The sequence below is a fragment of the Balaenoptera physalus genome (genome assembly GCF_965194825.1).
Source record: "Balaenoptera physalus genome assembly, chromosome: 6".
NCBI classification, from domain to species: domain Eukaryota; kingdom Metazoa; phylum Chordata; class Mammalia; order Artiodactyla; family Balaenopteridae; genus Balaenoptera; species Balaenoptera physalus.
In genome coordinates, this window is record NC_138885.1 from 44243497 (window position 1) to 44257006 (window position 13510).

Sequence of the window (13510 nt, forward strand, 5' to 3'; positions counted from 1 at the left end):
TGTAGACTGCCAAAAATAAACATAGTTTTGTCCGAAGTACGTGATTGCTTCATGCCTCTTGAGTGAAGATCCCAAGTGGTTTCCAAAAGTTATTCCTCAGGTTTTGAGGGAACATACCTTGTGTTACTTGTTTTTGAGCACCTAGATTTTTAGTAGATACTCAGTACATGTTTCTTACTAACATGTAATTTTAGTCTAAAATAAGATACAAAAGGCACCCAAGGAAGAAAAGGTTGAAAATTCATGGCATTTGATGTGAAAAGGAACCCAATTTCACCATCAATAGATACAAAAAATACTATTATACATCCTTATGTATGATATTTTAATGTAGCTTAAATGTTTCTACTTTTTTTTTAGGAAGTAGCTTTTTATTTTTCTTTATACAAATACAATTTTTTTAAATTCTGCATCTTTTTTTTTCAAGCCCAAATTTTATTATAAGATTCAGTGAACATAACTCTGTTAAATTGCTAGCATAGTTTCTCACTCTTTCACACACTGTTCTTACAGACTGACAGTGCTCTCCAGACCTCACTTTGAATAGCACTTAGTAGTTAAGTGATCATTTAAAGTTAGGGACGGTACCTAACTTTTGAGCCTTACTTTCTTTATTTGTCCAATGGAACCAGTAATACTTACCCTGGCATTGTCAGAATTAAATGAAATCATTGAAGTGTCTGTCATTGCCTGGCAGATGCTGTATGTCTATTAAATAGTAGTTCATTAATCACCCTCCAATGCCTAGGGAAATTCATAGGAATTTGATTTCTTTTCTTTCCTGCCTTTAGCAAGTCTGTGCATCACAGCCAACTGGAGATCTGGTTTCTTTCAGTCCGACCATGGTGTTTAGAGTCCTTAGGCTTAGCCTGGGAATGTTCATTGTTACTGGCTGGCCTTTGCTTTTACGCCTTTTCAGTAAACAGCATTCTATCCGGATGGTCTCTCCATAGCAGTACATTAGTGATCATCTCCATTCTAAATGTTTTTACTTTTAGAACATGTTCTTCAACTCATTTTTCCTCACTTGACAGTATGTCTTAGAAATTTTTCCATATCACTGTAGAACTACCTCTTTTAACTGTTGTATTATCTTCCATATTATGAACGTTTTATTATTTACCCATTCCCTAGTTAATAGGCATTAAGGTTGCTTTGTATTTTTCATTCTAATGATCAGTGCTAGTGAATATCATTTTACATAATTCTTTGTGCACATATTTTATTATTTTTCCAAGCATGATAAAGAAGAGGAGCTGCTGTTTCAAAGAATATGCATATCTTAAGTTAATATTGGTGCTGATATATATACCTCCTAAAAGGAGGTAAATGGTCCTTCTACCAGTAGTTTGACACTAGCTGTTACCCCATACTCTTGACCGAACTTGCTATTACCAGTCTTTTAAAAATGTTTACACATCTTAGGAGTGAAAAGTGATGCTTTGTTATTGCTTTATTTTGCATTTTCTGATTACTACTAAGATCGAGCATCTTTTCTTAAGCTTACAGGCCTTTTGGCATTTCCTCTTCTCAGCCTATCCATATTTATGGTCCATTTTTCTTTTGGGCTTTATATCTTTTTTGTATTGATTTTTGGAAGTTACTTATACATTCCAGATACTAATGCTTTAGACTGTTATATATGTTGCAAATAGTTTCCCCCTATCAATTGTCTTAACTTTTTTGGTGATTCTTTTGCTGAACCAAAGTTTTAAATTTTGGTGTAGTCAAATTTAACAGTCTTTTTCATTATTGCATTTGCTTTTTGTATCTCCTTTAGAAGGCTTTCATAAATATAGTTCAGATAAACATTATTTTATATTGTCTTACTGCATTTATGCTTTAGCTTGATTTACTTTTTGTTTTTGACTTAAGTCTTGAATCATCTGGAATACATTTTTGTAAATTACATGAGTTATGAAAGTAACTCATTTTTTTCCCCAAGTGAGTATACAGTTGTCCCAATGCCATATATTGAACTGGCCATCCCTTTCCTACTGATTTAAAATACCACCTCATAAAAAAAAATAAAATGCCACCTCTATCGTCAACTAAATTTGCATATCTATGGGTTTATTTTTGGCCAGTCTCTTCTGTTACACTACTTGCCTATTCTTGTACCAATACTACAACTTTTTAATATGTTTTACTATTTGATAGGGCAATTATCCCTTTCTTGTTTTTGTATGTTAGTTTTATACTTAGCTACCTTCTAAATACCTTTGTCCTTGGTTCTAATAATTTTCCAGTTTGGGTTCTTTAGGAAAATGATCATGTTGACTTCAGGTACTGACAGTTTTATTTCTTTATTTCTATTAATCATACCTCATTTAATAGTTATATGTCTTACTAAGTATTCAAGACCAAGCCAATTCCACATAAACACCTAAGAAGGGACACATTTTTATCAACTTCTCCAGAAGGTTTTATCCTTCTCTACCTATCCCTCTCCCAAATTTAGTCCTCCGTTCACGCAAGATGGATTGGAGTTTTCTTTCTTTCTTCCTTCCTTCCTTTTTTTTCTTTCTTTATTTTCTTTTCTTTTTTTTTTTTTTTTAATGAACAGTTCTTTAAACTTGAGTTACTCCAACCAATATATGGGGCTAGGGGAATTAACAAGGTAGAGAAGTGATTCGAAAGTAGAATAGCCCATTATATTAATCTTTTCTGACCTGAAGTCGAATTTTTCTTTCTCCTTTATTTATTTGAGCATTTAATCACTTTGCCTTATAATCTTCAAAAGTCTATGTTTTGTCTCCCCAACATTTTAACTCCTTCCGATCAGACTATTTCTCCTGCCTCATATACTCACAGTTGCTTTCCTCCTCCCCTGATACCTGTACTGCATGTCCTTTAACTTCATATAAACCTGTATTCCAGCTTAGATTCTGTGTTCCATATTTCAGTCACACAAGTGCCATATCTCAGACTTCATTGCCCCTCTGTCTTTTGCCCACCCCTCTTCAAAACCATGGTCCTATTTTATTTTTGTTTGATTTTCTTACATTTTTTGAAATAATTTCAAACTTACCGAGAAGTTGCAGTAGTGCAAAGAACTCTATTCGCACAAATTCAGCAATTAACATTTTGCCATATTTCCTTTATCATTCTCTCTTGCCCCACTCTATGTGAGTGTTTGTGTATATTTTTTAGAATAGTTTGATATTAAATTGCAAAAATCATATAATCTGTTTTGTTTTTGTTTTTTCTGTGCCTGTACTCAATAAGCCAGAGGTCCAGCTCTGTCCATACTGCTGTCTTGTCTGAGAAGTCATGTTCTGGTGAATAAGTTCACCTTTTGGATTCTGCCATAAATTCATGATCATTGACCTCAAATTGGCTTTCACCGCTACCTATATATGAGTGACTGTTTTTAAATTTACAAATACAGGGATGTTTGGGGATATCATTTTCTTATGACGTTCTGTATGGAAATTTGATCAGATGATACATTGTGTGTGATTTCATTTCTCTGGAGTCATTGAGATTTCCTTTATGGCCAGCTATTTTTATTTATTTACCAAATATTTACATAACACTTACTGTGGACCAGGAGCTAAGTACTTTACAAATCTTCACTTATTCAATTTGCTCAACACTGTGTGGTAGATATTAGTATTATCTTCATTTTGCAGATGAGAAAATTGAAGAACAGAGATGTAACTTACCCTAAGTCACACACCAAGAGGTAGAGTTGAAATTTTACTTTCAGCAGTCTGGGTCCAGAATTCGTGCTCTTAACCATAATTTTTAGGGTTTTCCCCCCAAGATTCTGCTCTTTTCCATCTTGTTCAACCTCACTTTTTAAGAGGCGGGTATTAAAAGTTATGCTTTCAACTTAATTTTCATGGAAACAGTCATTCTCTTTTTATATTTATATTTCATTTGTTTACAAAGTATTTTATTAAATTCCTAAATGACACCAGCAAGTGTTATTGACTCAGACAGCTTTGGAAACAGCACAGCTGATATTCAAAAGCATATAATTCAGGTGGTAAGAGCAGAAGTAAGCTTTTGCCTGTTTTCAAATGGAAATGCTGTTTTGATTAATTCAGTGATTTGTTTATGTGGAGGTCAGTTAAGAGACTTTCCTCTGTAGTTCAGATCAGAATATGTTCTTCAAGTAAATAAAGGCAAAGTCACTGAAAAGTTATTTTCCATCTGACAGATGTCATTATCAGAAAATAAGTACATAGGAATGAAATTGCATTTGTAAATTAAGATACTTGTAGACCAGCAATGCTTATGTTAGAAATGTCATGGATCTATGATACCAAAGCTGTTTTTAGCTTCATGTGCATAGAGGTTCATCCTATGCTAGGAAGACTGACATGTTTTTTAAAGCTGTATTTCTGATACTCCCTAGCACAAGTTCTCCACTTCAATCTGGTCAGGCTCTTCCCCCATCCCACGGGTATCTAATCTCAGTAAACATATGTAAGATTGAGTTGAAAACATTGAAGTCATCTTTATAAAGTATTTCTTGCTTTTCTAGCTTATGTAGAAACAATAGCATTGGAATGACCAGGAGAACATCTAGCTCAGAGGAGGTTCTTTGGAGTTTTCCAAACGTTGGACACAAATTTACATTTTTAAATTATATTAAGTATTTTAACACAGTCATAAAAATAACATGCCCACTCACATGTGTTATACCAAATTGTAACACATGAACACATCGTGAAGCAAAAATAAACTGTGCTGCTAGTTTATATTTTTATGAACTGCTGACTAAAGCCTTGCCACCAATTTCCCTGTAGATATTTGAACTTCTTATGAGTATGCATTTTTATCTTTAAGTTTTTAGTTGGCCTTTTTTGAAAACTTGAGTCCATTGTTACATCTCCAAATCAAATTATGCAAGCAAGAGAATAGCTGCGGCATATGTATGCTCCATTAAATAAATACAAATATGACATAGAGGAGTCTTCCTGCCATGTAGCCTTATCACTCCTTAACAATTCTGCAATGGCAAATTAATGTGATAATATTGTATTAACGAAAGTCTTCTTGCTTAATTTAAGTTTTTGGTAGTTCTTACCCATATTTTGTATTCATGATCAGAGACATGAGTAATGATTAGATATAGTCATTCAATTTTGGAAACAGGATTTTCTTTACTTCCCTTCAAGCTTCTAGACCATTTTGATTGCAGCAATTTTAATATTGCCAAAGCCAAATTTGCTATTTTTCAAAAAAGTTGCCATTTACAATAGCTTTTATGTGGTAATCAGAATTGTCTCAATATTATAAAACCAAAACAAAGTACAGAAATAAATTTGTTGATGAAGATTACTTAAATTGCAACTGTCACCTATATCCCTTGGTTTCATATGTTTTATTAATGAAAATAGCCTGTTATTCTTATTGATGGATTTTAATAAGTAATATTATAATTTGGTCTTCCAAAATGAATTATTACCAACAAATCTCTTTTTCTGCTTTTTATAATGGAAGTTCCATTTAGATTTTATTAGACAAAAGAGATCTACAACTAAAATAATTTGAAAACTACTGATCTAGTTCAGTCCATTATTCTTAACAAATTGAAAAATTAAAGCTCAGGTTACATATCTTGCTCAAAGTTATAAGCTAGAAAATTGTAGATACCAAACTTCCTGTTAGTTCACTGTTCTTTCTATTATGTGTTATCTCATCTCTGAGTTCCTATAGTACATTTAGTTTATGCCATGCCATTTAGCATTTAATGCCATGGTTTGTATACAGGCATTCATTTATTTATTCAACAAGTAATTTTCTGTGTGCCAGATACTTTTTTAGGCACTGGAAATAGTCTCTGAATCCAAAAGTTGAGCTGAAAATAAAATAAGAAAAGTAGATTCTATTCAGCCTTCATTTGATTTTGGTTAAATAAATACACAGCTACAATTAACCGCTTTGTGTATCACTGATTGGTTTTAACATATCATTAAGAACTTTTCTATTTGTGATTATATTTTAGGGGAGTAAACAAAAGTTCTCTAGGTGAGAAAAACAAATAATTCAACTCAAAGCACACTGTTTTCATACCCAGTACCTGATCATGTAAGTATATAAAACAGAATATGGTAAGGGCTCTTACATGCATGTAAGCAATACTGTAGAATGAGATAGTAACTCTAAGCAGGAGACTGGAAGAGGCTTCATGGAGGAGTTGACACTGGAATTTAGTTAAAGGACAGAAGGTTGCTTTAAGAAAGTGAGAGGAAATCTTTCTGTGCGCAGGGAACAACACATGCATAGGCATAGAGTTGTGAACAGTTGTGGCATTTCCAAGAAAGATTAATGCATTAGAATACTAGGATGTCTTGAGAGAAGTGGTGAATAAGCATTTTTAGGCATCATTATATGATTGAACAACAGAAGTAATGAAATGTGAGGACTTTTTATATTGTACACCAGGTATTCCTCATGCGTCTACCTGTTTCTATTCCTAAGTTCTTTAAGAACACTGATGGTATTTTGTACTTCCCCATTTATGGTGACAAGTGCAGTGCCATACATGGCAAGGGCTCTGTATATCCTTACTGATTAATTACACTCATCATTCACTCAACAAATATTTTTGGCTCCAGCATGTGTAAGATTCTATACTTTGTGCTATGAGAAGTAAAAAAAGTTGCGATACAAAGCCAGCCTTCAAGAAGCTATTGAGCCCAAAGCACAAATTAGTCTGGGATAAACCATAATGGGAAAGAATATTAAAAAAGAATGTCTATATGTGTAAAACTGAGTCACTCTGCTGTACAGCAGAGATTGGCACTACACTGTAAATCAACTATACTTCAATTTTAAAAAGTTTTTTTAATTAACAAGGGTTTTTGTCTGTTATGGTGAATAATACATCCATATGTTCACAGAGCTTATGTTCTTATCAGAGGAGACAGACAATAATAGGATAAATAGTAAAATACAGTATGTTAGATAGTGATGAATACTAAGAAGAAAAGTAAAGTAGGAAAAGAGGGAAATTAATTATCAGACAGGAAAAGGGAAGGTAAAATTATTTAATTTCTCTTGCCTCAGTTTCCTCAACTCTAGAAAAGAAAAAGTAGTAGTACTTACTTACAGGACTGTGACAAGGCTAAGTGAGTTAACATGTGTATGTATAAAGTCCCAGAAGATGGTAGGATGTCAGCCAGTATTATTTATACATTTGGCCAGAATAACTTTAGCACAACAGTCATCTTATTTTCATCACTTATGGACTTCTTTTATTTTAAGATATACTTTTATTAAAGGATACACTTCCAAACAGTTCTGAACTACTTTATCTATAGAGGAAGGCTCCCTCATCCATATCTTGTTTGTTTTACCTTCTGCTTCCAATGCGGTCACAGCTAATATCACTTTCTTAACTGAAGTGAATCATCATTCTTTCATAGTATTTCTTCTACAGAACAATATTTGCTTATCTAGATGTCAGGGCATCATTTTCTATTTAAGGCATCAGGCAGACATCCATATCTTCGTGTGGAAAATATTCGTTAATGCCTCATCACTTATCACATCTCAAGGTTAACAGGTCTAACAAAATGAGATCTTTATGCTTGCTTACCAGCTAAAAATGAGTACCATATTGGGATTATTATTGCCAGATAAATATAGAATCTTCAATATTAATCTTTTGGAACTAAGATCATTTGCATGGATTAGGTAAAGTTTCAGGTCTCCTACTAACCTTTCTTTGCCTGTGTAACCTCTGCACATCCTTAGATGTATCCTGCTTCCCCCTTTCTCTGATCCCTGAAAACTAGACTAGCTCTTTCTTTGTGTTCATTTAGCGCTCCGTACTTAGCCCTAGCACAGCTGGTGTCACTCAGTGTTGTAATTAATTACCTGTTTACCTGACTGCCCAACTCCCTACCCTCCATCTCTCAGACAGTAAGCTCCTTGAGCTAGGGGGACGATGTTCTCTTTATGTCTGGGCCCCGAGTATCTGTTACAGTGTTTCACATGTAGTTGATTCCCAATAAACTTAAAACATTAAATATAATGCCAGGAGTACCTTTAGTATTATCAGGATTATAGAAACGTAGTTATTTAACCTTGGTCCCACATCCCTTAGTTATTTCGTTGTCTCTCTTGGCTGCTTTCTGAGGAATAGCAGTGCTCAAGCATGCTGCTACACCCTGTCCTACACAGTCCCCTGTCTTGCTTTGGCCCAAAATCAAAAAGAAAAAGAAAAAGTAGGCCAGATATCTGGAAAGACCTCAAAGGTAGAGGAGCACCCTCTGGAGTACTATGGTCCAGGATGTGATCCCTACTCTAACAATTTTAAAAAACTGACTTCGCCATTCCTCTCAAGGGTGATGGGCCTCTAGGGTCTGACACAGACCATCTATATATATATATATATTTTTTTAACATCTTTATTGGAGTATAATTGCTTTACAATGGTGTGTTAGTTTCTGCTTTATAACAAAGTGAATCAGCTATACATGTACATATATCCCCATATCTCCTCCCTCTTGCGTCTCCCTCCCATCCTCCCTATCCCACCCCTGTAGGTGATCACAAAGCACCAAGCCGATCTCCCTGTGCTATGCAACTGCTTCCCACTAGCTATCTGTTTTACATTTGGTAGTGTATATATGTCCATGCCAGTCTCTCACTTCAGCCCAGCTTACCCTTCCCTCTCCCCGTGTCCTCAAGTCCATTCTCTACGTCTGCGTCTTTATTCCTGTCCTGCCCCTAGGTTCTTCAGAACTTTTTTTTTTTTTTTTTAGATTCCATATATATGTGTTAGCATATGATATTTTTTTTTCTCTCTCTGACTTACTTCACTCTGTATGACAGTCTCTAGGTCCATCCACCTCACTACAAATAACTCAATTTCGTTTCTTTTTATGGCTGAGTAATATTCCATTGCATATATGTGCCACATCTTCTTTATCCATTCATCTGTCAATGGACACTTAGGTTGCTTTCATGTCCTGGCTATTGTAAATAGTGCTGCAGTGAACATTGTGGTACATGACTCTTTTTGAATTATGGTTTTCTCAGGGTATATGCCCAGTAGTGGGATTGCTGGGTCGTATGGCAGTTCTATTTTTAGTTTTTTAAGGAACCTCCATACTGTTCTCCATAGTGGCTGTATCAATTTACATTCCCACCAACAGTGCAAGAGGGTTCCCTTTTCTCCACACCCTCTACAGCATTTATTGTTTGTAGATTTTTTGATGATGACCATTCTGACTGGTGTGAGGTGATACCTCATTGTAGTTTTGATTTGCATTTCTCTAATGATTAGCAATGTTGAGCATCGTTTCATGTGTTTGTTGGCAATCTGTATATCTTCTTTGGAGAAATGTCTGTTTAGGTCTTCTGCCCATTTTTGGATTGGGTTGTTTGTTTTCTTGATATTGAGCTGCATGAGCTGCTTGTAAATTTTGGAGATTAATCCTTTGTCAGTTGCTTCATTTGCAAATATTTTCTCCCATTCTGAGGGTTGTCTTTTCGTCTTGTTTATGGTTTCCTTTGCTGTGCAAAAGCTTTGAAGTTTCATTAGGTCCCATTTGTTTATTTTTGTTTTTATTTCCATTTCTCTAGGAGGTGGGTCAAAAAGGATCTTGCTGTGATTTATGTCATGGAGTGTTCTGCCTGTGTTTTCCTCTAAGAGTTTTATAGTGTCTAGCCTTACATTTAGGTGTTTAATCCATTTTGAGTTTATTTTTGTGTATGGCATTAGGGAGTGTTCTAATTTCATTCTTTTACACGTAGCTGTCCAGTTTTCCCAGCACCACTTATTGAAGAGACTGTCTTTTCTCCATTGTATATCCTTGCCTCCTTTGTCATAGATTAGTTGACCATATGTGCATGGGTTTATCTCTGGGCTTTCTATCCTGTTCCATTGATCTATATTTCTGTTTTTGTGCCAGTACCATACTGTCTTGATTATGGTAGTTTTGTAATATAGTCTGAAATCAGGGAGCCTGATTCCTCCAGTTCCGTTTTTCTTTCTCAAGATTGTTTTGGCTATTCAGGGTCTTTCGTGTTTCCATACAAATTGTGAAATTTTTTGTTCTAGTTCTGTGAAAAATGCCATTGTTAGTTTGATAGGGATTGCATTGAATCTGTAAATTGCTTTGGGTAGTATAGTCATTTTCACAATGTTGATTCGATATTTGCAAGAATTTAATTTATAAACCCGGTGACCTGTTTGTTGGTTGGTTTGTTTTCATTGATTGAAATACCTGTATCTGATATCTAAGTCACTAACTTAATGATATCAAAGCCCCTATGAAATCCATCAGATAATTAGAGGGTTGTTCAATGCCTGTGGAAGCAGAACAAAATGAGTTAAACTGCACCAAGGATTATTTTACCCACGCTGAGGAGCAACCTTGTCCTTGTCTCCCTGATGGCTAGGAGAAAATTAAGTAAGGGGTAATAAGGTCTCAAGTATACTTTTGAAAGTCCTTATAAATTTTTTCCTTATTTGCTAAAAGGAAGCAGTTTTAAAAGTCAGGGGAAGATGTCTTTTTGTAACTCAATAATGATAATGTACAATTTGGTTGCATAATTCTTTGATCCCAACATTAAGTTCCTGAAATAATGATAATGTGGTATTGCTGACAATGGTGCTAAAAAAGAAGGAAAGATAGAGAATTAAAGTTGGATGAGCATTCTGTGTACCCTCTGACTCCTCTAACTCAACGATCACCAGAGTCTCAGGGTCAAATCAATTTCATTAAGAAGGTTGACTATGTGTGCTTGTGGTTTTAGCTGGCTTACCGGCTGGTATTCCTTCATATACTAACAATGCGTGAAGATCCACTACAGAGTGGAGAGTTCATCCTCTACCCTTGTGAAGAAACAATGAAGTGTAGGTTAAATGGTCATTAAAAGAAATAAGTTGTACCTCTTGTCAAGGTCTACAGTCTGTCCTTCAAGCCTTACCTCAAGGTCCTTTCTATTCCAGAAGGTTGGAAACCCAAGTGCCTACAGAGGCCAGGCTGGTGGGAATGAAGCAGGAAGCCACTGCAGTGTACTGGAGAGCCAAGTCCTTTCTGAAGGAGCAGCCACTGCTCCGTTCCAGATAATTGTTGCAAGGCAGGAATGCTGACCTAGTGTTACCACATTGTCCAGTTTCTCAGGTAAAGCAGGAAATGCAAATTTTCATGTGACGTCTTTTGATTTAAATATTGTCAACTAATTCACTTGTATTATTATTCTCAAACTGTGCGCCTGCCAGATACTTCCACAGGTGGGATTTGGCCCAGAGCCCTCGTGTTTGTAACTTGGTTTTATATTTTGTTTACCTATTTGTTAAATTGCAGACTTTATTTTCTACAGGTTTTACTTTCCTTCAGCATGTTCTCTAAAATATTCTATGCCTGGTTTTGTGCTATTGAAACTACCTTCCTCTCCAACCTGAACATTTTGTGCATAAGTTTTCTTTGGCTGCTACATTTTCTCTGCCACCATCAGCATTCCACTGAGCAGTCAAATGCTAGATGGAGTCTCCTTGAGACACTTTTCTTATGCCACCACTAAACATCTACAGGTATTACTACTTACTCATTTCCTTCCTGATGTGTAAGCTAAATAAACACAGTAAAAGATCATGGGACTTAGAGATTGCATGCTTTGGGCTCCCCCTTCTAGAATTTACACAGAGACTGTCTTCTTTCTCTTGCATCTTGAGAACCTCATCAGATAATTAATTAGACTATGGTTATCCTTTACATTTAATTATGTTTGGTGGAGATGTTGATTAGACTTAAGTGTTCCTAGATATTTATACATATAAAGAGACATGTATTTGTTTCTTCAATGGCTGAGGAATCTTCCTATTTTTACTTTGAGTAACTTGATTGTCAGTGTTACAGGGGGTGGGTGGGGACCATTACCTCTATGTGGAACTAATTACTCCAGGTAGGAATTTGGCATCCATTGCCAGGTGAATTGAAGAATGCTAAAACATTTTTTAAGTAAAAGAGTACATAAACATTAGTTGTTTCAATATGTTGTACAACCCCCAGATGGACAAAAATCACAATTGTTTCATTCTTATACAGTTTTGATTTTAAAAAATTGATATACATTCTTTTTTTAACAATGATTTGACCTATTGAGCTACCTTGAGTAGCCAAAATACTAGTAATTCACAGATAAAATGTGAAAATAACCCCTTAAACTTGCTTAATGCACTCTTTAAAAGATTATGTAAATGTAAGCAAGTATTTTTTATAAATAATCTTTATGAGAAATTTTACTATACCATAGAAAAGCAAAAATAGCCAACTATGTTGATGCCAAATATACAGAAATATTTCATAAATAAATTTTCCCTAAGAGTTATAGTGAGTTTATTAATTAGTTTATAAATGTTCTGGTGTGACCTGTTACTATACTTTAAAACAGTTCTCTGATTTTTTTTCCAAGAATATGTATTTGGGAGCTGTGATTGTTCACTTTTTGGCTTTTAAGAAAGTAAAATGCATCATAAGCATTTTCTACATGTGCATACAAACCCTCACTTTCCTTCTATATTTTTAAAGGCACAAGGGAAGCTGTAACTTGAAGTTAGCTGCCTCAATTGCTTTTTCTTTGTAGTCATGTAGAATGGTGAGGGCAAAGAAAAAGCTCAGTTATGTGTAGTAATGCATGTGAATTCCTGAATATTATAAGGGGAAGTTATAAAGAGAACTAAATTTAGACCTGGAAAGCCAAATAATGACTGGAGAAACCAGGGAAGGCCTCTCTGAGGAAGTGACATGTAAACTGAGGTAAACAGAAGTTGGTTTAATGAAAAACATGGGGATGGCAGATGACATTGCAAGCAGAAAAGTAAGGGTGACAGCCTGAGGCATTTTAGAACAAATCAAAGGGATAGCCTTAATTTTTCTTTCTACTATTTAGGTCAGTCAGGTTAATGTGGTATTCTTCCTGACTCTCCCTATCTTTCTCTCCACTTAGCTAAAACAGAAAGAGAAATAATAGCATAATACTAGGCACAAAGCTTGTGACTGTTTCCAATAAAAATCTTCCCTAATGCTTTTAAGTATTGGGGAAACATTAATTAGCTGTTCTATGGATATAACATTTAATTTTTTGGAAATAATAGTTTTCCTAATTACAGATCCAACACATTTTTATTATAAAAAATTTTTTGAAAATATAGAAAAGCAATGAAGAAAATAAAAGTCACTCATGTTCCTGCTATCCAGGGACAAGCACGGGGAAGATAATGCTGTTCTATTCCTATATCTACATAAATAGTAGCATTTTTGTAAATGAAGATTTATAACTATACATGCAACTTTGTCATGTGTTTTTTTCACCTGACAATGTCATGGACCTTTTCAATAACATGATTTTAATAGCTATGTATAAATAATAACAACTTAGATATTTATTATGTGTTAGGTACTAGTTTAACTTTTAACTTATTGTATCCCCAGAACAGAACAGTTCTATAAAATCTCCATTTTATAAGGAAAGAAATGTTTGTTTTTTTTAAATTTATTTGGCTGTGTTGGGTCTTCGTTTCTGTGCAAGGGCT

General features: G+C 34.8%; 1 protein-coding gene and 1 long non-coding RNA gene across 24 annotated transcripts in view; one reads left to right on the top strand and one right to left on the bottom strand.

Annotated features, from left to right (window-relative positions):
- The window catches only part of MBD5 (methyl-CpG binding domain protein 5), a 421403-nt gene that overhangs the window by 340792 nt on the left and 67101 nt on the right, over positions 1-13510 (top strand). For 20 of the 23 annotated variants that reach the window (XM_082464889.1, XM_082464872.1, XM_082464873.1 and 17 more), the window contains one exon: positions 10925-11099. The exons of 2 other annotated variants lie outside the window; for them this stretch is intronic. The gene's annotated coding sequence lies outside the window, so the exon portion shown is untranslated. Of the gene's footprint in view, positions 1-5962; positions 6046-10924; positions 11100-13510 lie in introns of all 23 variants that reach the window. One more of the 23 variants, XM_082464892.1, reaches the window with a different exon arrangement.
- LOC309662475 overlaps positions 1-13510 on the bottom strand; it is a 653064-nt gene that overhangs the window by 234516 nt on the left and 405038 nt on the right. The gene's annotated exons all lie outside the window — the stretch shown is intronic.